Source organism: Lemur catta, chromosome 6 (assembly GCF_020740605.2).
Source record: "Lemur catta isolate mLemCat1 chromosome 6, mLemCat1.pri, whole genome shotgun sequence".
In the NCBI taxonomy this organism is placed as follows: domain Eukaryota; kingdom Metazoa; phylum Chordata; class Mammalia; order Primates; family Lemuridae; genus Lemur; species Lemur catta.
The window spans coordinates 86,924,753-86,949,255 of record NC_059133.1 but is presented as its reverse complement, the minus strand read 5'-3'; the positions used below and the strand labels follow the sequence as shown (position 1 = coordinate 86,949,255).

The 24,503-nt window shown below is 41.4% G+C and overlaps 1 protein-coding gene across 1 annotated transcript in view; it reads right to left on the bottom strand.

Annotated features, from left to right (window-relative positions):
* GRIN2B (glutamate ionotropic receptor NMDA type subunit 2B) overlaps positions 1-24,503 on the bottom strand; it is a 401,817-nt gene that overhangs the window by 209,807 nt on the left and 167,507 nt on the right. The window lies entirely within an intron of this gene.

Here is a 24,503-nt window from a genome sequence, read left to right as displayed (position 1 = left end):
GAGTGGCACTATCCAACAGATGCAAGCCACATACATAATTTTAAATTGCCTAGTAGACATATTAAAATAAATAAAAAAGAAAGAGGTGAGCTTAAATTTTAATATTTTATTTAACTTAATATAGCTAAAATATTATTTCAATGTATAATAAATATAAAAATTATTAATGGGATAATTTATGTGCCTTTGTTCATACAGTCTTCAATTCTCAATGTGTATTTTGCAACTTACAGCACATCTCAATTCAGACTAGCCACATTTCAAGTGCTCGATTGCCGCATCTGGCTAGTGGCTACCACACCGGGCAGTGCAGCTAGAGCCAGTCTGCCTGGCCCAGCTTCTTATAGCTCTGCCACTTCTTAGCTGCTCGAACTTGAGTAAATAACCTTCCTGAACCTCAGTTTCCCTGTCTGTCAAAGGATGGTAATGATAGAAAACACCTCATAAGACTGTTACAAGAATTCAAAAAAGGCACAATTCCTGGAACAGAATAAAATTATAATAAATGTTAGCCATTATCATCATTATCATTATTTTGCTAGTTCTTCTCCCAACATTACTCTCCATTTCTCCAACTTATTATTCCAAAAGAACTACTACGACCATATCAAGAAAATTCTCTCAAGAATCTCATTTCCCAGCCACTGCTTTTTCTCAATTGAAGAAATGATGACCTAGAACACTGCTGTATCTTTACTAATTAGATGATGTTTATCCTAGCCTAGACAGACCAAAGGTAACACAGAGTAAATTCCGCCAAGCACAGGGAAGGGGAGAAGGTATTTACCTGGGATCTGAATCCTTATTTACCACAGAACTATTTTTTTTTAAACCACTGTCCTCATTTATGCAAGCAACTTCCATCTCTATGCCTGAATTCTAGCCAGTATTTCATGAAGGTTCAGCCAGAGAATAGCATTCATCATGATTTACCCTCCCAAGTATTACAGAATGTTATTTATGTGGCCTTTAAGCAGGTGTCATATCCATCCCCAGCCATGGCTTCATTTCAACCACAAGGAATAGCAGATGCACCATGTTTCCCAAAATTCCTTTAAAAACAACCTTGCAGATGCCAGGAACACCAGGAACATTAATAACTGGAGAGTTGGAAATTAAGTGGTGGATGTGGAATGGTGGCAAGGGAACCTAAAGAATCCAGTTCTATCAAGTGCCAAATTGTTAACTTAGAGCGAGGGTTTACAGAGCTACACGGAAGGAGAATTTATAGAGAAGAAAGTCAAAAGTCAAGAGTCAGAAATAACCTAAGAACAAAAATATTTGCAGAGCTAGGTTGCATGATATTATTTGTAGAGAAAAATGGATTCTTTCTAGGGCTCAGAAAAGATGTCATAAGTTGCAGGTTTTGCCAAGAAATATGAGAGATGCTTGCATAGGGAAGTGGCATGGCTCATGAAATTTAAGGAGGAGAAAAAAACACGGAAGCAATTTTGTGCAAATAGTATGAACTTATATTGTATTTTTCTTAAGGAATATTTTCTGATCACAAATGTGGCCAAATATTTCAGCAGGAGACTCATCAAAGACTCTCGTGAAATTCTGGTGGAAAAGATGGAGAAATAATATAGAGGGAGCTCCCTGGTAGATAACCAAAAGATCCTTACTGAGTCCTGATTTATTCAGCATTTTAATCAACAACTTAGATAAGAATATCTTGACTAATTTACAAAATATGCACATGACAAGATGATGGGCAAAATAATGGAGGTGTCAGATGGCAGAATCAAACTTCAAAAATATATGGGCAGGTGAGAAAGATGAGATCAATCTAATAAAATGATATTTAATTTAGTTAAATTTAAAACCAACCCCATAAAGAGTGCATGGGAAGGCCTGGCTTACTTGGGATCTTAGATAATTGTAAACTTGGGAAACCAGCCTGTCAAAATGGCTAATGTGATCTTAAATTACTTTAATAGAAGGATAGCATATCAAACAAGGGAGATGATAATTCTATTGTATTCCACTGTAAACAGAACACACTGATAAATTGATCACTTGTACCTTGATCAAGCTGCCAGCATGAAATATCTGAAAATCATTTAATTTGAGAACCAGCTGAAGAAATATAGGCTGCTCAGTTTGAAGAAGAGAAAACCCAGGGACACCCTGAGAGTTACATTGTACCTGGAGGTAATCACATGGAAAAATGGTTAAAAACAACTCCAGAGAGTAGAATGTAACGTCCAAAATGGCAATTAGAGCACAGCTGATTTTTGTCTCAATGTAAGGAAAACTTCTCACAATCTGAAAGGAATAAATGCTCCTGATCATCCATATAAGTCGCCTGCTACAAGGAATGTTCTCAGAAAAAGAGTTGTGGGGTTACTTGTCAGGGATTCCTTCTCTGAGTGAGATGTTTAACTAAATAACCATTTTTTTTTTAACTTTTTAAAAACCAGTAAAGTTTTATTATGTAGTTATTTCCAAAGTAGAGAAATAGATCAAATATCCCAGTTAGTTATACTGATTGTAGAAAATGTTCATAACCACTTCATAGAAATGGGACTATTTTCCCTAAATTAACAGAATATTTTGGATAGATACCTCATGCTTAAATATTTTAATCCATAATCATTAAAGATTAATCAGAGGAAAATTAAGTTTTAGCTGTCAGTCTGGGATAGTTTATTGAAATGGGACACCCTCTGCTTGCCTGTCACCAGCCCAGCACCTCTCCCCTGAGACCAGCACAAAAGTCAAGGTCATGGTCACGTCACCTTCACAGACACGTTGCCCGTCACTGTCTGAGTTCACCTGTGTAGCTGGTAAGTCCTTGTGCCCTGGAAGCCCTAATAAAGTAGGTGATCAGACCCAGCAGCATTGGGGATCTGTAACTTTGGAGTGAAAAATTGGTTTTTGAAGCTAGAACCCAGATGAGGAAAATCTTTAATTGATAAACACTTAAGTGACAAAGGGTTTTAAGAATGAAACGAATGTATGAAGTGAAAGAGTTGTGAACAGATCCTCAGCTGCCCTCCTCTCTGACAGGTTCCTGACAGGAGCCTGGGGTCCCCCCAAAGAGAGGGCCTAGGTCAGGCCTCACTCAGTCCCCCAACCAGGCCTGCCTTCTATCTGATAAGGTTTTCCACCTTAAACCCCACAGAGTCGTCCTAGCAGATCACAACAAGGTAGAAAACCTTGCAAAGAAGTCAGACTATCTGATCCAAATTCTTCCCTTTTCAGCGTGGGACAGAAATAAGTACCCAAATGCAGCATTTTAGATATTTCTACTCTTCCTCAGAAACAACCTATAACTGCAACGCAGTATGTACAGGGAAGACAGAGGGAAGGAACGGCCACAGCCAGGTCTTGAGCTGAGGAAGAAGGCGGGGTCTCAAGGACGGTCCTCGGGACAGGGTGATCTTGTCAGACGGTATGACTCCCGTGTCCCCAAGGGTGCTGAGCACCACTTGGCCATTGGGGTGGATCGCCATGTGGGTGATGCTGCCATTGTTGGGGGAGAGATGGAGCCAACCTTCAGGAGGAAACTGCAGCACTTTGCACGTGATGTATCAGATGATGGGGTGACATAAGATGGTCTGGTACCTGTCTTCTGCTTGGCATCTGCCTGGTAGGTGCAGTTCTAAATGGTGGCCTCAGTCTGGGCTCCATCTTCATAACACACAGCTTCTGGCTTCCAGTGGCACGGGGCAGGTCGCTGGCTGAGGGCACCCTCCCGCAGCAGGCCTGTGCTGACCGTGCACACTCGGGCTGCTGCCTGTCCAAGATATTGGTGGTTTCCACTGTGCAGGTCACAGGAGTAGATGATTTTGTTACACTTCAACCCCAAGCTTGCAAATCGAAGCCCAGTTAGTTCTGCCTGTTCGGAAAGCGGTCCTTTCCTAAGGAGCTGTCCACTTGGTACTGGGAATGTCTGATAAGGAAGATGTGCCATGTGGCCTTGGCCTCACAGTGGTCCAGCCTGGATTCCAGCTCTTGTACTCCAGCTTCCATGTTCCTCTTCCACAGGTTGATCAGACAGCGGTTCTCGCCTGTCCCACTTGAGGTCCAGGATGCTGGGCCTTGACTATGCCGCCCGCTCCCCTTGCCCCGACGCTGGTGGCTCCTTGTCCCCACTCAAGCACCTAAATGGCCTAAATGCTCCTTCTAATACTCTACACATATGGAATTTTTGTAGTAAAATACAAACGAGTTGAGTCGGTTCTGACACCGTAACACAAATGTGGGGTAATTCCACGTATACAGCCTCATCACAAAGTACATGTGTTTATTACTAGAGACAAACCGTAGCTCTTCTGTGTCTGTAGATCAATTATGTCAACAGAGTTATGTGCTAGACTTTGAGTTAGGGAGGTTGAACATAAAACTGGATCAGAATTTATTTGAGTTGATGAAATAGGCTTCACTTTTTCCATAATTGGAAAGCATAGGTCAGCCAGCAGGTAGGCTGCAGAGAAAAATGAATAGTTTTCAGTTCTCCTGCCTATGTGGGTCACACAGGAGAAAGAAGGGGAGGGGGAGGAGGCTGCTGAGGACACATACACACCCCTGGTGACAGCCAGAGACCAGGCTTCTGTGACTGTCAACATTTCGAAGCAGCTTGTGAACAAACCTCCTTCTTCTATATCCAGATGATCTTTGCCGCTGAGGTTAAGAACAATATTATACTTTTGCTCCTCTCATGGGATACATTTGTCAGATTGTAAGATACCACTTTTGTCTTTGGGTTGAAGCTACAATGAAGTACAGAAAGAATTCTAGATTATCTCTCAGCTCTTCTTGTTTTAAGATCGATGATTCAACATGGTCCCCTTCCAAAAGACTCGTTTCTTGCAGATATGAGAAAAGAACTCTCACTGCTTTGTTTTCTGCTACGCACATCATTCTTGAGCTGTCTTTCGCTTTGGGAAATTAAACTTTGGTAGATTCTTTGCTCTAGACCCGGGTCACCCATATACTTTTATCTCCCCATCACACTCCTTGCCTCACCTACCTCTGCACCTAGTCTATGGAGATGGGAAGAATGGACCTGTCCAGTCTTTGTGTGAATGGGCATATGCTGTGTGAGCACCTGGAGCTCTGTCACACTTACAGGATGCCAGTGGTTTGACTTACGGCCACTTTTCTGCCCAGAAGAAACAAGACTTTTCAAGGACTGACTGGGAAATTTAAAGAATATTATTATTATAGAAAACTATAATTTGTATACATGATATCAAGTTTAAATAATATAAAGATCAAACAATTTTACAATATACTACCCCCCAAAATAGCAAAAGCTCCACTGTAGTTTATGCCTTTACTGAAAATTCATTTGAATCTCTTCCGGGTGAATTCTTCCCTCTCCCACCCCAATAATCAAGGGGCAGGATACTGAAAAGACTCCTACACCAGAGATAAAGAAAAGCACAAATTAGTATTTCTATGTGCAACATCTACTTTCTGCTTATAGGCAACAGGATTCCCTATGTAATGAGCTACATTCTATTGATCTCCAAAATATAGGACAAGAGGATTACTAACAGGAAAGGACTTTTAGAAAACCACAGATAGGCAGTAGGGTAAAATGCAGCCCTTTGTTCCAAGCAATAGGCAAAGTTAGGTGGGTGTTAACAGAGAAATATTTCAAAAGCTAAAACACCACAGTCATAAGGACACCATGATCTTGGCATAAGAATCTGGGGCACCTGGACAAAGGTGGATGACCGAGATCTGTGACACCCAGAGAAACTGATGAAGGTCTCTGGGCTCTTTCATGAGACAAAAGTATGTTTCATTATAATGAAGCAAATGATCACAAGAGTGAAATGAAATTATTTTAAATAAACAAAGAAGCCCACTCCAAACAGTAAAAGTCTAGAATATACCTGCTGGCCAAACTTGGTTAGATTAACTCAGGAACTAGGAGAGCCTGAGCCTGAGGGTTCAATGTTTTCAGAATTTGCATCTTAGCAGGTCACAGGAAGGCAGGAATGAACGTATACCTAACACAGAACACATCCCTCTGTGTCAGAGCTAGCTGTGTAGGTAGGTGTCTGTCTGTCTGCTAAATAGGAAGCTTTTCCCAAAGGCAGGAAAGGCCTGGAGTAGTGACTAAAATATAGGCAGTGTTCAATAAATGTTTTCTATGTCAGTGCGATAGCTCAATCGGAGCTGACCCCATATGACACACTGAATGTCCTAATGGCCTCATTGATGGTCTCCCTGTACCCACCCCTTGGAATGTGACTTTGCAGCTCCTCCCATTGAGAGGCTTAGTGTACTTCCTCTCCCCTTGAAATGAGCTGGCCTAATCACTCATTTTGGCCAGTGGGATGTGCTGGCCCCAAGCTTAGGCCTCAAGAGCCTTTGCATGCTTCTGCTTTCTCTGTTAGAAACCTGCCATGATAGAACACGATATGAGAATAAGCCCCGCTAGCCTGCTGGAGAATGAGAGACTCCACGGCTAAATGCACAGCTGTCACAACTGAGGTTTTGCTGGACGAGCCTGTAACCAGCCAACCCTCAAACATGAGAGAAGCAGAAGAGAAGCCTACCCAACCCAAAGCTGACCACAGATGCATGAGTGAGCCCATCTGAGACAAGAGCTATCTAGATAATGCCCAACCTTATGAGAAATAATACTGTTGTTTTAAGCCACTAAGATTTGTGTAGTTTATTCTACAATAGCAAACTGACACACTCCACTAAATGCTGCTTTTATGTTATTACTGACCTTGTTTTTAAATATTTATGATCTATTTTAGCCTCTAATAATTTGATTCAAAAGAAAAAGCAAAAAGAATCCTTATCATTGACTCAGTAATAACTATGTTTACACATATACTTTCTCTCTTTTCTCTACTTGCCACTACCTGGAAAAATACTTGCCCCTGCCTCATAAAGTCCTCATTTATTTCTCGATTTTCCTGTTAAAATCAGTCCCTAGCTGGTCTCCTGGTACCCATCCTAGTTTTAACCTCATCTGCAGAACACGTATGAGTTATCATCATAAAATATATGTGTGATCATGTCACTCCCCTCCTCAAAAGTTTAGACCTTTCACATCACGTGCAGAATAAAGTGTGAACTACTCACACGGCCAATCCCCTCTGTGACATTTTTGCCCAGACACCCCTTTCCAGTCTGGTCTCACACGCCAGCTCCCACGTGCCTCATGTCCCAGCCACACCAGTCTGCCTCCATCATCATCAAACGTGTCTTCTACTTTCCCACCTTCATATTTGTGTCCTCCTTGTTTCATGTGCTTGCAACCTCTCGCCAATCAAAATTCCATTCAAAGCCATCCACCGCAAGAAGTTTTCCTAATCATCCACTGTATCTTTATGTGTTAAAAGGATATAATAACACCAATGATATTTATTAAGCCTGTACTATGAGCTAGCGATGTTAAACCCTCTATGTGCCTTATCTTTTGATCATCACATGAGTCCTATGACATAGTTATTATTACAATTTTCCACATTATAAATGAGCAATCTGAGACCCAAAAGGTCAACCAGTCCAATGTCAAATATCTACTAAGTGGCACAGCTAAAATTTGAATCTTGGACTCTAGGAGCTAATCTGCTATGCTACATGTTTTCATTTGAACATCTCATATTTTTTTATTGTAATACGTTACACTAAAGCACAAAGTAGTTAAACAACTTACCCAAGGTCACAGAGTCACCAGTAGTACCAGATTATGAAATCAAAATGTTTTGATTCCTTCAATCTTTTGCTAATTTTCTGCTGCCTAGGAAAACATAATTGCTGACTGATCTCTCCAGCAGAGCTTGAGAATATTTGCCTTTTTTCATTTTTTTTCAGTAAAGAATGCCTAAACTGAGCTAAGCAGGTAAATTTCATTCTCTCCTAACACTGTAATCATCCACAGCTATTCAGCCAGGGGTTCCAAAGCTAGAGGGAGAAATTAAGTTTAAAATCAAATTAAAATAATTTGGGGCTTAATTTTATTCAAATTTCAGAAAAATTCCAGGCAGTAACCCTGTTAATATACAATCGAACTAAATGTCTCATGTACCCAATTATGTTCTGTTCTGTTGGGACCACATACGTAGCACTGATGCCTTAAACATGCTAATCTCATTCTATCCTACTTTATGCACCGGCTCTCAAAGAGCACCGCAGAGCTGAACGGGCTTGCTTTTTAAGAACCACACTCCATTTTACTTACATAAAATGTCAACCAGGGTAGTGCCCATTCCTGGCGGACACACTTAGGAAAGCGGGTCTGCAACTGGTCATGGTGATTAGTCTCCAGATGTTGGGGCCAAAAAAGGCCCGGTGAAACCAGGGATGGACCTGATTTTGCCCACAAGTATCAGGGCTGGAGCAAAAAAAAAAGAAAAAGAAAAAGAATCCCTGGTTGAATAGAAACGCAGGTGAAGCATGTAAGCTTGGAAATAGTTCTTTTACTAAACTCAAAGGGGAAGAAAGGGAAGCTGACACGGCTTGTTTGGCTGCTGTGCACGTTGTCCATGTCCTTTCTTTGTCGGGGCTGGCTGTGCAGCGGGTGGGCGCAGCCACTGGGAGCAGCAGGTGCGGGGAGGGAGCGGGAGAAAGGGCCTATTCAAGAGCGCTTAGTCCGCCCAGTTTGAGACTCACTGCAAAAGAGAGACGACAAATGCAGACCTCACAGGAGACAAGGCATATGCAGCCGCTCCACCTCCTCCAAGGAACCTTTGATAGACAGTTCTTACTTGCTGCTCTATGTTCAGCCTCTACCTCCCAAAACTCCAATTCCTCTGAGAAGCTGTCTTTTTTGCTATTTTTTCTTTAGACCTATTAAAATAGGCAAAACAGGTAACTGGATGAAACTCAGGGTCAGGCCTAACCTGAGCCAGGAAAAGTATCCACTGACTATCATTTGAAAACCTTTCTTAAGTTTACGGGAAGCATAAAGAAAGAAGATACGTTGCTAAGAATAAAGATCTCACCTTCTTTATCTCACTGATTAGGTTGGTCAATCCCCACTCTACAAATGTTATCACATTCCAAAAATTAATTCTTAAGTTAGTCACTTAGAAATCCAAAAGCATTCTCCCACGGTCCAATGTAGTAAATGGTGATAGCTACCTCAGGCCAGCCTGCAAATGCAACTCATCTCAGCGACACCAGAAAGAGCCTTCATGGGATCCCCAGACCCCTCAGAGTTATTAAATAAGCCAGTGGAGCCCCCTTGAATCTGAAGTCCCTTTGGGACTAGGATCCTGACATCTCAGAGCCAACGGAGGGGCAGAGAAGGAAAACATCAGGTTCCATCTGGGTAGTTTCTGTGGCAGGTAGAGGGAGGCTTAACTGGGACGGGTGAAAAGATGCAATATTTCTCCCAAAGTCAGGCAGATATAGGAGGAAGAGAGATGGTGTGTGAGGAAGCTTTCTGCTGTGTTCATAAGAAAAGATGCTGAATTTAGGGGGCAGAACCTGACTTTTGGAACATTAGATAGGCCACTATAGTGTCCAACAGAATGGACTAAGTTTTCAGAAAATATAACCATTAAAACAATAACATAGTCCTCTCATTTCTACTGATTATAGCCATGATAATACTAATACTAATCACAGAAAAACACAACCTAAAAATCTAGGCATAAAGACCTTATCAATATACTCAATTCTTACCAAATATTTGCTAGAACCACAGAATTTTTGCACGTTAGGAAGCCTTGAAAGTCATCTACCCCAACATCTTCATTTTAAAAGTGAGGTCACCAAGGGAAGGAAAAGTTAAACAATTTCCAGTTACTAGAAGACAGAAATCACCTGGTGCCCATTGGGAAAACCATTTCATGTTCCTCTTACGTAAACTTTGGTTTCCCTTCTTCAAGGGACCTTAATTTCTCTGTATTGATGTTTCACATGAGAGTTGAACCCTGCTCGCAGCTGGAATGGTTGTTTTTCTGAGGGAAGGTATTAATAATTACAGCCCAAGCATCTCCCTTTAACTCTGAGGACTCTGCTGGAACTATCTTAACTGCCAGGAGAGAATATTTCCCTTTTTCTCTAAGGAAGGCCATCGATGGCCCTGAGCATCAGGCCTTTGGTAGCTGATTGCAAGCAAGTGGAAGATGACACTGGCAATATAGAGATGAACCTCCTGCAATGTCGAACTCGGTCCGTTTGCTGACCATCTGAGCAGCGGCTGATCTCCACATTTCAAGTCAGCCCCAGCTAAACCTCTGGAGCTTGTTGCCAAAGCCTTCTTAAAGAGTCCTGATTATTTTTTTCCTATATACACTTAAGAACCTCATTAAACATGAGAGAATGTTTTTAAAACAGTCAAATGCCGTTGTATCCATAGCCTTGCATGTTGGAGGTTATAAACTCTTAATATTCAACAACAGCCTCTGTAGGACCCATGCCAGAGTACTAGAATGAAACGAAAAACCACCGGCAACGGTGCAGTAATGGTATCCCATTACCAATGACGATCTGAAGTGGCAATCACTGCAAAAGGATGTTACCATTAAAATAAGTACGTGTGCCTTCCATATGCCAACAAAGAGGTTTCAGAACATGGCTAAAGCTTAAAGTAGCTGGATGAGGAAGCGGGTGCTACAGCTTAGGATGCCCTGCCTCCTTGCATCCCCTGGGCTCGTCCTCAAATTGCAAGAGACCCTAAAATGAAGATTATTTCGGTGGCAAACACCATAGTGTTAGACATGAGTATCAATCCGAAATCAGTTACTGTAGTCTCTGAATATTTGGAGAAACTATCTAACCACTATTAGCCTTAGTTTCTTCAACTGTAAACTGTTGATAATAATTGTGCCCTTGTACAAGGATTGCTCAGAGGATTAAATGATTCAAGGCTATGCATTAGAATTTGGCAAAGCAACAAGTACAAGTAAGTGCTCAATGTACGTTAGCTATTATTATTTATTTATTTTTTTAGAAAATCTGATTAAATAGGATGTCTTGCAGAGTTCCCCATCACCACTGGTATCAACTGAAATGATAATAACTTGCTGTCCCTACCACCCAGAACTAAAATTGGGAGGGAATATGGTGGCGGTTGGAGGAGACTGGGAGTGGGAGAAGCAATCTTTTGCTTCTCCAGCATCTTCTTTCCTTCTTCAGGCCACAGAGCTTTGGATGCAATGCGCTCACGTTCATGACTGGTCCTTATTAAAATGCGTGACGGCCCTAGAACACCCATGCCCACAGAGATGTGGCAACTCGGAAGTAGCATTTCACATTGCTTAGCTTGGTATGAGTTTAAAGCATGAACACGCCACCATCGGTCTCCCCCTCAGAGCCCCTGGCACTTGAGTTATCTGCTGGGGACTCTTCCTCCTTTGAGACATCTGCCCAGACCTCCCATGGAACTAGGGGATACAAAGCACCTTCCAGCCCAGGGTGGAACCTGTCCTTACCGCTCCTGGCCTCCGCCTGCCCGCCCGTCAGAGCAGAGTCCCTCTGTGTAAGTCTCTCTAAGCTTCAGCCTGCAGGGCCCTTGGTCCCTCTCACACTATCCCTGCAGGGACCCGCCTCCTTCACAGCCCCCCACCTGTCTGCAATGACCTTTGATCCTCCTGTGCGCTCTCCTCCCTCCTGTCCTGGCCCCGCAGGCCTCCTGTCCAACCCATCCCCAAGCCCTTGCGATCTGAGTCATCTCTGAGCTCATTATCTCTGCTTCCCTCGAATACATTGATACATTTAATAAAAACAAACAAGCAAAAGGCCTTAATTTTTTATGCACTATTCCCTAATTATAAATTCACCTGACCCAGATGAATCTGTTTCTGTTTCCCCTTTTGACAGACCCAAACAGACACGTGCAAGTTAAAGACAGCGCCCAGAGGCCTGCAGAGGCCCCTCATTACATTTGCTGGTAACTTTGGGGCTAATTTCATTCTATAACAGTCACCTCCCATGAACCCTCTGTGGAGAATCATTTCTTTTCTTTCCATTTGTTTTGGAGGGGCAGGGTCACTGCCCACTAGTGCTGAATAGTGATTTTATAAAATACACAGTGGGAACTTCAGACCTAGAGATGCTGCTGCTCTTGTTGGTGAAGCTGTTCAAGTGAAATTAGGGCCATTATTAGGACCCAGGCAAGGGCTGAAAGGAGGACGCGAGGTAGGCCATTTGCTTTGGGGAAGACTGAGGTTGAAACAAGGACCCAGAGGGGGCCACGAGTGAGAAGCAGACAAAGGCCACAGGCAGGTGTCCCAGCGGGAGTGACGAGGCTGGAGGCCTGCCCTGCAGACACAGCACCAGGTCCAGCAGGACCCGGGTGTGGAGCCCGCACTCGGCAGCAGGGAGGTGACAAGGTGGCCGGGCACCCTCTAGGTGGCCATGGCTTGATTCAGCACAGGTCACGACATGTTAGTAACAGGAAAGAAATGAAGGTGCAGAGAGAATTAGGGGCTTAAAGGGGGTCTATCCATGAGACAGGTTAGCAACCCCTCTCTTGTGAAAGGTTCCCAGAATTTTTAACGACAGAAAGCCACAGACTACACATGGACAGCACACTGCACTCTGTTTCTTCTTGGGGTGCCTCCAATTTTCTCAGAATCTTCTGAGTTAGACATAAGCATAACATTCTCTGTTAGCTTTTTCATTTTCTCAATAACCTTATGAGGTAGGTATTTTTAATTAATTAATTTTCTTTTTTATTGATACATATTACATGGAAATATTTTGAGGGTACATAGGACAATCTGGTACAGTTATATAATCACATCAGGGTAACTGAGATATCCATCACCTTAAATATTTATCTTTTCTTTATGCTACGAACATTCACAGTACTGTCTTCTAGCCATTTTGAAATGCATAATCAATTAATGTTAACTATAGTCATCCTACTGATCTATCAAACACCAGGTTTTATTTCTTCTATCTAAGTGTATATTTGTATCCATTAATCAACCTCTCCTTTTCCCCTCCCCTCTGCCTTCCTGGCCACTGGTAACCACCAATGTACTCTCTCTCTCTCTCTTGCTTTTTCAGCTCCCACATGTGAGTGAACACATGTGATATTTGTCTTTCTGTGCTTGGCTTGTTTCACTTCACATCATGATGAGGTAGGAATTTTTAACCCCTTTACATTTGAGGTAGGAATGTTAATATAAAGATGAGAAAATTGAAGCTCAGAGACACTAAAGGACTTGCCCAAAGCTGTCTAGAGCTAGTGGGTTTGAGAGTCAGGATTGATCCGAGCATTCTGACTCCACAGCCAGAGCTCTTTTCGCTAAGTCCCAGCTGCCTACCACAGCGGATACACGGTCTCTAACGTTTTCAAGGGCAGCCACTGACCTCGGAGCCGTGACGGTCATGCCACCACACAAACCAGCACTGTTGCTTTGAATGTTTGGGTGTGTCTTGGAAACTGGAAGGGTGGGCTCTGCAGAAGTCTATTTTCATGAGAAATGGAGGAGCTCCCTGGAGGAGAACTACCCTTCAGGAAAGAAGGAATCAAACAAGTTCCATCAATTAACAGAGCTATAGTTATAGAATAGGAGAAGCAGCTGAGAAGCCACCATGATGGCTCTCACTTGAACCTCTCCCCAGCCTGGCCTGGGGTCCTCAGGGGATAAGAAACGGGGAGATATACATAAAAACTGAAGGAGCTTCTTCATTAAAACCTTTAGAAGATATTATATCATGAGCATCCAGCTTTGGTCACAGTGTACAACATAATTGGGGATAAGAATCTTTCTCTCAGACACTTCACTGCAGACCACATGGAAACTCTGGCATCCATCTTGAAGGACCCAGTGTACTTGAAGAAGGTGATTAGTGGTACACTGTCATCTCCACAGGGGGGCTGTGGTCTCAACGGCAGAGGACAGCAGGGTCTGAAAGAGGCCACCATGCAAGGCAGATGCCATGTCAGTTGAAGGAAGCAGCAGCCATGCCTAACACAGAGCGGTGCCGAGTGCAATCACAACAACAGGAAATGATACTCACACCCAGGAAAAACCAGGAAACCCACAGAAACCGGCAGCCATTCTTAGCGAATATTGCACCGCAACTGATTGTGAGCCTGCAATAGACCCTCCTGAGAACACCCCAAAGTGCACCAGGGAATGATGATCTTCCAGGGGATTTTGGTCTTACGTGAGTAGGAAGAAGCAAGACTCGATGAGATCTGGACTATTACTGATATTTCACATTCGCACGGTGGCAAGGCCCAGGGAAATCAGTGCTACACATAATATTCCTACTAACTGCATTTGTGACGTCTATAATTCAGACAAATCCCAAAGCAGATCTGAATATACTGGATCAAAAATTATGCAGCTCACGAATCCTTAGCCCTCAAGAGAATTTCAGGCTGTACTTATCCTTCAACCAAAAATGTGTTCGGCACCCTCCCTCCTTTCTGAACAAAATGAAGTGGGCACTAGTGACCGTGCCAAATGTGCTTGTTTTTCTCACACTCGTCTTTGGCCTGTGCTTCCTAATTTGAAGCCACTCCTCACCAGTTCCCAAAGGGCTCCAGGAACTTACCCTCCGCACCTCTCCCCCCGACAAGCACAGGTTAGATAAGCCCTCCTGGTTACCGCTCTTCCGGCTGCCCTGTCTATGGTTTGGCCTCTTATCCGAATGGTGTGTTCCACTGGGGACTCTTCACGCTCTGTCTTCGCACCTGAGTACAATCAGTAAGTGATCTCTCCGCAATCAGACTTTTTAGGAGGAGGAAATGGGAGAAGGGCAGCAATTTTAATTCCTTTGAAATCTATGTCTTAACTCCTTCATGAAAGTGGAAAAGAGTTAATGCTTTTATTAACTCTATGCTCCTGAGTAAAGACCACCTCTGTTTCTATGGCAACAGGCCAGCAGATGCCTCTACAGAAGCGGATCCACCTCTATGCATTTGCAAAAGCGCCTCTCCACTAAATTAAATGCACAACTAGAATGAGCTACCACCGGAACACACTATCATCCCTCAGCTAATTCCATTACTGAGATCCCCCTCGCCTCCCCCTCCTCCCCCCCAAAACCCAAGAGGTCACAAAGATTCAGGGGCATCCAGGAAAATGAAATATTTTTATACCCATACATTTCCATCAAGAAATCCCTCTATAATTGTCTCATAGAGATATCATTTTTCTCACCAAGTTGTTCAAGACAATTGAGTAATCAGAAGAAATGAGGCTAAAAATAAATAATCTTAGCCACGGATGGGGAGATTTAACTCCGCAAAATGCTGGCAAGTGCTTCTCTACTCGCCAAGCCTCAGAATACACAATGCCCCTTTCTGTTCAGCCATGACAATCTAATTCAGGTTTTGTCCTCCCAGGAGGTGATCACTGAGTCCAGATGGACACCAAGCTACCTCGTTGTCCTGGGCATCGAAGCCAGACTGCACTGCAGGTGTGTGCTGAAATTCAGCTCCATTTTTCTACTGCCAGCAAGCCTCACTGTGGGGGGAGCTGCCACACACCTAAAGCCAGCTCCTGAGATAGCTGGGTAAGGCCAGAGCCCTAAGATTCGTTGGGTCATGCTGATGTTTCAGGACTTAAAAGAGCAATTAGAGCCCAGCTCTGCTAACTCATCAGAATTCAGATTATGTACTGGAGTACATAATTATGATCGGAACAAAACAAAAAAAGTTTAACAGGAACGAGTGCACTTAGTAAAAAGAAGCTGTGCCCATCCACACTGAGCAGAGGGAAAAAAATCTAACAACATTTAGCGGATAAGCTGAGTTAGTGCTGTAACAAGATAGGGAAAAATTATCACATCAGGATATGTAAACTTTAGACAGCACAGTAGATATAAGAAAGTGGTTATCATCATCAACATCATCAAAATATGAGCTAGATTTTTTTCTAGAGAAAGAAGTCAGGTTGGGCCAGGGGGGGAAAAATAGTTTTAACCTTTGGAAGAACTGGATTTGACTTTCTTGTGTGCTTCCACAAGTACTTAGTATTAAACTCTCTGAATCTTTGTTTTCTAACTTGTAAGGTGGGAATAATAATAACACATAATTGTATTGTTGTGAGAATGCAATGAGATAATGCATAGAGAGAACTTTCTGGTGCATGGTAAGCAGTAAGAGTTCAATATGTGTTGGCTACAAATGAAACATCTATTTCTGATATCTCCAAAGAAAGATAAATGAAAACGTAGAAGGTTCTTGTAGAATGATATAAGCTTTAAATGTTGTAAAAAATGTCCACCCCTGAAAACCTGACCAAGTTCAGACCCATAAAGCTGAGGACCCCAGTCTCTGAGGCTCAGCCTGAGTCATCGGACTCCTTGGATATCTTTCTCTTTAACCTCACTTTGTGAGTGGAGGGAGGAGGACCCTAGGGCAGCATAATTGTGACCACAGGGCACAGGCATGATCAACTGTAGCTGGGCTTGCAAATCGCCAGACAAGCCTCTCCCCAATTTGGGGAAAGCTTTTAGGACCATTTGAAATTGAAATGTCCATTAACCTTGAAAGCAGGCAATTAGTAATGCAAATATTAAGCCACCTCATAAAGGAAAAAGAAAAAGATCAACTCATTTACAAAACCTTTGAGATAAACAGACTTTTTGCAGCACATCTCATCTTTTCTATCTGGTCAGCCAAAGCTCCCATGCATCACTCCGCCACTTGATTGTCCATTTCCCTGCAGGCTTGGGAGCATGAACTGAAAGACCCTAAAGTCCATCCAATCCAAGCTTCTCATTTTAACAGATGGGGAATTGAGACATGAAGGGATTAAGATAGTTTCCAAGAACACAAATTTAGTAGCAAACTGGTACAAGATCCCAGTCTTCCTAATTACCTGTCATGCCTGCCTTTTTCATTCCCACCTCAAGGATTTTATTTTGACAAGGAATATGATTCCTCTACTTCTATCCATTTAGACTATGAGCTCCTTAAAGGAGGATAAAGCATCCAGCTTTTGTTTTTCTCACTCACAGCAATAAATAGATGATTAAAAATACAGCTTTAGTCCATTTGGGCTGCTATAACAATGTACCATAGACTGGGTAGCTTATAAGCAACAGAAATTTATTTCTCACAGTTCTGGAGGCTGGGAAGTCCAAGATCAAGGTATTGGCAGGTTTGGTGTCTGCTAAGGGTCCATTTCCTGGCTCATAGATGGCACCTTCCTCTCTTGGTAGAAGGGGCAAGGGGTCTCCCTTGGGCATGTTTTATAAAGATCCCACTTATGAAAATCTGCCCCCATGACATAATTACCTCCCAAAAGCCCTAACTCCTAACACCATCACCTTGGGGGTTAGGATTTCAACATTAAATTGCTGGGGGACACAAACATTCAGACCATAGCAAATACTATAATTGTACTTTTATTAAAATGATAGCAGAAAGTAGAGAAACAAGTTTCCATTTGGGCAGGGATTGGTTTTTTTCTGTTTTGCTCACATTAGACATAACTGTGCTTATAATTTTGAAAAATCCCTAATGGTTCTCAGAATACATATAGAACCTGTCTAGCCTTTTCCAAATAGGTCCAATTTCATGCAAGTGGGTAGAAAACTACATACTATTTTGAGTAAAGTGACAACCAATTGGTCTCCATTTCCATAAGGGATTAAAAGCTATTAAATAAACAAAATTCAGCAAGCATTTCCTGATCCATGAGATAGAGGTAATGTTCTTATTTAATGGGTTTAATTGCTCTATAAACAGCCTTTACATGACCTTTATGCTTAGAAATCTTACAAAATAATGTTTTCCACTCTGAGTGGCTCAGTTTTCTAGATAGACACCTTCCTGTGATGCTTTCTGCCCTTTCTTACTTTCTGCTATTTCATTACAGTGATATTCTGATAATATTTAATTCTTTTCCATCATTACGTCACCTACCTCTAATCACTTGCAGATTCCAATTTGTAAGAAGCCTCCCAACCTACTCAATCAAAGTCAACCCTGAAGTCACAAGGGTGATTCAGAAGGTCTGGGGTGGAGCCCAAGATTCTGTGTTCCTAGCATGGTCCCAGACAACACTGGAGGTGCTGGTCCTCAGACCATACTTTGAACAGCAAAACTCTAGAAGGTACCCCATGACCCACTATCCCATCAGAACCATTCCTGACTCACTGCCCTTCCTCAGCAACCTCTTTACCAAACTGTTTTAAATGGCTTTTGTGTGTTTATTTCTAAATGAATATATGATTGTAGTGTTGTGAAAAACAGCAAATGGTGTCATTCATTCACTCACTAAAAATAAAAGGTGTCAATTTTGCAACGCATTATACCAACCCCTAGGGATACAAAGATGAATAACACACACTTTTATTTGGAGTTAGATGTCTTGGTCCACAAGTCACTAGCTGATTGACTATGGGAACCCACCTAATCAGTTTACGTTTCTTCTGTAAAATAACAATGTTCACCTCATCAGATAGTGTGAGCATAAAACAGAACTATGTACATAAACTCACAACATACTCCAAAATATGCTATAAGAATGTTTGACTTGCTTATTATTATAATGTAGATACTATTATTATTATCTGTTTAGGCTCCTCTCTTATACTGTAAATATCCTTAAGATAACAAATGATATCACCTGTATCCTCTTCCACCAAAACTAAGTCTTTAGCGTAGTTCTTTACACTCTACAGGATTTAAATTCTTTTTCCTTAAATGTCTGATCTCTTTTATTCCCATCGTTGGATAAGCAGTACATCCTAGAACACTTCCACAGGAAAAAAATCAACCAGATGGATGTTATAACATATCCTCCTGAAAATCTCTGTTCTGGATGGTGTATCCCTCTAAAGGCTTCCTTGAACTTAACAAGTTCCTCGAACTTCCATTGATCTTGGAACATTTGCCACAATCACTGGTGCTCAATATGAATTCATTGAATGAGTGAATTAATATTAGGATTTGACATTTGTTAAATCCAAGATAATATTGACAAGTTTGGGAACTGGGGCTACAATCTGTAGCCTTTTTTCCGTTCATGAACAATTGCCCGGAGTCAGGGCAACCACCCATCACAGCCCCTGGAAGCTGTTCTGAGGCCTTTATACCATGCATTGGATGCATTTATGATTTGTACACCTGTTCCTTAAGAATCGTGGCCACCAACGTAATTGACACTAATTAGCCCTTCCCACTCCAGGCCCCCACACAGGGCCAAAGGCTAAATAAGACCAAATGTATTCCACCTCTGAGAGTGGCAGAGGTGAGTGACATGATTTGGCAGAAGGTGGAGAGGAATTTCAAGCTTTCGCCATTGTTCCCTGTGTCTCTTTTGCTCTGGTATTACACTGTCCTTACATTTCTAGGGACTGTCACTCTAGCACCAAATCCACTCAGGCTGAGGCACAGCCACCCTTGAGGCTTTCAGATCACAGGACACCTGAAAGATTGCTAAACTGTGATCTCAGGGTGGGACCCTTGGGCAGCTCTTGCCCACTGCCTTCTTCTCCAGGTGCTGTTCCTGCTGCCACTACAGACAAGATTAACAAGAAGGTTATATTTAAACTTCCAAGAGGCACTGCTGTGCCATTATGGGTCTATTTAAAATCCTCTGGGCAGCTGCAGTACATAATAACAAATCAGCAGGAGGGAGGGAGGGGAGGGAGGGGAGGGGAAGGAGGCGGGTGGTGGTCAGGAGCATCTTGGATTGTTTCTGTGAAAAATGTTCTGTCAAAAGATGGCAGGGGGTACACATAAGTTAAAGATGCCACCCAGGGTGAGAGTGAGGGAGAGAATGAATCAGGAGAATGTGCCAAATGTTGCTAGGGAGGGAACTTAGGATCCTAAGATGAAGATCTGCCAAACCTAAAACCTCGTTGACTGCCTGGAAGATGTCACAACTCCACATTACTCTATTTCTCCCAGGGGGCCCTACCGAACAGTACCAGCCATCCCTTCAGCATTGATGCCAGATCAGCACCAGAATATAAAGAGCTCTGATAACGGGAATACAGAGCAGCTCCCCCCACACCCAGTGGATGTATGCCATCTTCCTCCTTGGTCCAGCATCCAATGATTCACCCAGTGGGAGGTCCACCGTGTTCCCTTAAAGAACATTTTCTATTGAAACAGCCTTAGAGCCAGATGACTTACCTACAGCTGGCACACCCACCCCAATTTCTGCTGTCCTTGTTGGGTCTGAGCACAAGTCTTTTTTAGCTTCTCCTGGCCTTCTCCTATCAAAGTCCTGTGGGTACTATAGAATATTTACAATGTTCCTTCAGCTGTAGAGCACAATCACATTCATTATCATCTCCTAGCCTCACCATCACTGACAGTGTTTGTTAACCTCAGTTTGATTGACACTATCCAAACTCCAGACCGTTTTTATAACTCTTTGCTTAAGTTACTTCAGTTATTAATGTTCTTCCTGATTTTTTTCCTCATGTATATGTTTACGTCAGCTTAGTTATTAACCACTATTTAAATCTCCACTAATTGTCTAAACTATCATCCCTTGGTGTTTCTGTATAGTATTAACAGCTCCGAGCTCACAAGTGCAGAAGTGACAAGATGCAACAAACAGGGCGTCCCTGTGCAGCATGCTGTTAAAATGAAAACAATAGTTATTTATTGCTGGATCAATGTTGCTTCTATGGATGACCAAAGTGGATGTCACAGGTTAACATATTTGCTATGAACATAAGTCATAAGACTTGGATGTCCACAATGATCCAATAAATGAAATAAATATCAAAAACTCACTTTCTATTGCCTAGACATATCTTAAATGTCATGCCATCTTCTGATGTAAATATGTAAGTAAATGATATAAGGGATATAAGGGGCAAGGTCTATGTTATTTACCTCAAAAAGAATATTCTGTTAGATCAGCAAGTGTTAACAGTTTATGTAAATTAAGAATAATTTCCTCAAGGGGCTTTATCTTCATTTTCTAGTTTCTGGTCGAATGCCTAATTAAGTGGGAGATTTATAAAATTATCTGCCCCTACCAAAGGAAGAGTAGGCAAACAATACACATGATTTGTAGTAAAATACAATCTGCCATAGCAACATACATTTATTGATTATAAACATTGATTTAGTATTAAGTTCTATATAACCACAGTCAATGTCCATTAAGCACATTATGTGAAACATGTTGTGCAAACGTTACCAACATACATTGGCTACATAAGACACCATGCCACATGTTCAGATCACAATCTGTGATCCCTATATCAAAAATTGATAATTGATTTATTATCTGGTGTCAGTATCCTTCCTTCTTTTCATTCCTATATCTTTCTTTATAAACATTAGGAGCTCAAAAGATAAGATTGCCAAAAAAAGAGAGCTAGTAAGAAGTTAGAGCAACTCCAGGATGTGCTATACCAACAGGCCCAGCCTCCCAAATGACCAAGGGGACAGAGATATTGTCCCAGTCTGGCCTATAGAAATAGCTTTGCCATCCAATATGAAGACCACCTTGGCCAAATGAGAATGGCCTTCTCAATAAGAAATACAGCAAGGACCCTTCATACTCTGAAGAATTGCTTCTGGTGAAGTGATCAATGAAGAAATCATACACAACAATTCCAAGGTGTCAGACAGGAAAAACGTGACAAAAGAAATGCAGCCCTGAGCTGTCCCTTATTCAGCCTCCACCTGAACTTTTGCTGACCGCTCAGCTCATTATCAGAATTCCTAGCTTCCTTTACTATCTTACATGTCACCCATCTTCTGTTGGGTTAATCATTTTAGTCTGGTCCCTGGGAACTGCTTTGAGCTCTGTACACATGGCTTAGACAAGATGTGTCACCTATACTCTACTGACTGCACTAAGTCTGGGTGAGCAGACAGGGAACACTTACCTTGGTTCACCCGTCTTTCTATTTGTTTTGTTCCCATCTATTCACACACCCGCCAGATGCTTACTGAATCCCTCCTTTGCGCTGGGTGCTCAGGATACGAAAAAGAATAAGATATGATCCTGCCTTGAAGGAGTTTGAAGTCTAGCCAAAAAAACAAATGTAAACAAAGAATAATACTTTACTAAATGAAATCATGAAGACAGACACAAGGGAAAGAAAGGAAAAAAAAAAAAAGCTTCCATTTGAAAGTACCACCAGAATAAAAAAAAATTCACAAAAGCAAAAAATAAAATGGCCAGTAAGTATATTTTAAAAGTTCAACTTCACTAATAAATGAACTAAATAGAAATCTAAACCATAACGTTTTACCTTCTCAAATATGCAAAGATTTTTTTTTATTATTGCAAAGGTATGTTACGTGATACTCCCACACAGACTAGTGATAAACACTATTGATAAACACACAGACTAGTTTAAAATGTCTGAAGATCAATTTGGTAATAAATATTCAAAACCACAAAATATTGATATTATTTGACCAAACGAGTTCAGTTCTGCAAATTTATGCTGAAGAAACAATTTAGGATAGACTAAAAGATTTATCTGCAAAGATGTCTATCATTATATTATTTGTAAAATCTCTCAATTTAAAAATAATATAAAATACTGAACAGTAGGGAATTGGTTATATTGCAGAATTCTATGGGGTCATTAGAAATGATGTAGAAAGATGTTTTTGATGGGAAAGGATAATCACGTATATGAATACATACAAAAGAATTTATACTTATATCTCCATATAAATAGAAAACGATGGATACAAAACAATATGTATACTATGACTTCATTTTTATTTTATATAACACACTGAAAAATGTTCAGAGTGCTAACTACTGTCTGGTGAGATGATGTGCCGGTTTTTTCCTGATCTTCTAGTTTTTCTCCAGTATGTATGTATTGCTTTTGTAACAAGAAAACTGATTAAAGTGATACAGCTGACCCTCAAACAACATGAGTTTGAACTGTACAGGTCCAGTTACATGTACTTGTTCTTCTGCCTCTGCTGTCCCTGAGACAGCACGACCAACCCCTCCACTTCCTCAGCCTACTCAACTGGAAGATGGTAAGCATGAAGACCTTTATGATGATCCACATCCACTTTATGAATAGTAAATATATTTTCTCTTCCTTAGGATTTTATTGATAATGTATCCTTTTTTCTAGCTTACTTTATTGTAAGAATACAGTATATGATACATACAGCATACAAACTATATGTTAATCAACTGTTTATGTTATGGGTAGGGCTTCTGGTCAACAGTAGGCTATTAGTAGTTAAGTTTTTGGAGAGTCAAAAATTATATGTGAATTTTCAACTGTGCAGGATGTCAGTACCCCTAAATCCCACCTTGTTCAAGGGTCAACTGTACTTTTAACTTCAAAAGAAAATGAAGTCCCTGTTACGTGCCAGGCACTGGGCTGGGCTCTGTGTATACAAGCTCTCTAATATTCACAGCACTACCAAGGATCACTGAGATGAAGTGACTCACCTAGTCCACACAGTTAGTAACTAGTAGAGTAGAGATTAGAAGTTATGTTCCAAAATTCCTGCTCCCCTCCCCATCTGGTTAGTCCATTACACTTGTTCTTTGGAATTACATTTTTAAAAAACTCTGTTTAAGAAAAGTTTTCCATATGAACCAAACAAAAACACCTTTTCAACCAACGTAAAAACTATAATAAAATTCAGGAGATTGTGAATAGGCATAAAAATACTTTTAAAAGGCTTCTTTCACTTTTTATCTGAGCACATGGCAAATCACCCTAAACCCTGTGATGAGAGGGGACAGAGGTAGGGAATGGAGAGTCAAAAATGAAGACAGACTCGTGCGGGAACAAATGCACATGGACAACCCACAACCAAGTGCAAACTGATGTCAAAAGCCAACCCAAATGGGCATTTGTCCTTCTGCTTGAGAACCTGAAGTTTTGTGTGTCCCCATCAGCCATTTTGTGCCTCTGTGCTCCTATTTAAAGTACAGTACATGGAACTATATTGTGAAAAATATGAACTGCCCCTTCACTAAGTGCTTTATTCATTATTTACCCATCTTTGTCTTTCTCACAACTTGCCAAATTATATCTTCTCACTAGAATATGCATTCCTGGGTGGTCAAGTATAAACCTGTCAACTTTCGCCTCTCCTTTCTGATCTCACTGTGACTTGTGGTTTCTGCAGATCTCTTTTCTTTTTGTTAGTGAGATATTATTTTTAGATAAGAAATATTTTAAATGCTGCTTTAATCCTCTATGGCCTGGGTTTTTTTTCACCCTACACTGGATTACTTACATTTTATTAAATTGATTTTTACTCTCTGCTCTTCTCACATTGCTGGAAGATAAATGCTTTGTTAGCATTTGAGACTGTTATCCTAACATTTTTGCTTTCATGTATTCTTATGCCTTTTAGGTTTTCCACAATCATTTAGGGTTCACTACAATCTACACCCACCTATTTTTAATCCCTTTCTCCTATATCTCTTCAACACAAATCCAAAAGCAAGACACCTGAACTTCTCATTCTTGAAAATTATAACATTTCCATATCTGGTCATGCTGGCACCTCCACCTAAAGCCCTCCTCTTTGTCCTTGTCCTTGCCCACGGAAATCCATGGGATTCAAATACCATCTCCTCCAGTGTGCTTTCTCTGGTCACACTAATTAAAACTTCCCTGGGAATTCACATACAACAGTTTTACAGCTCCTGCAGTGTTTCTCGTAGAGATTT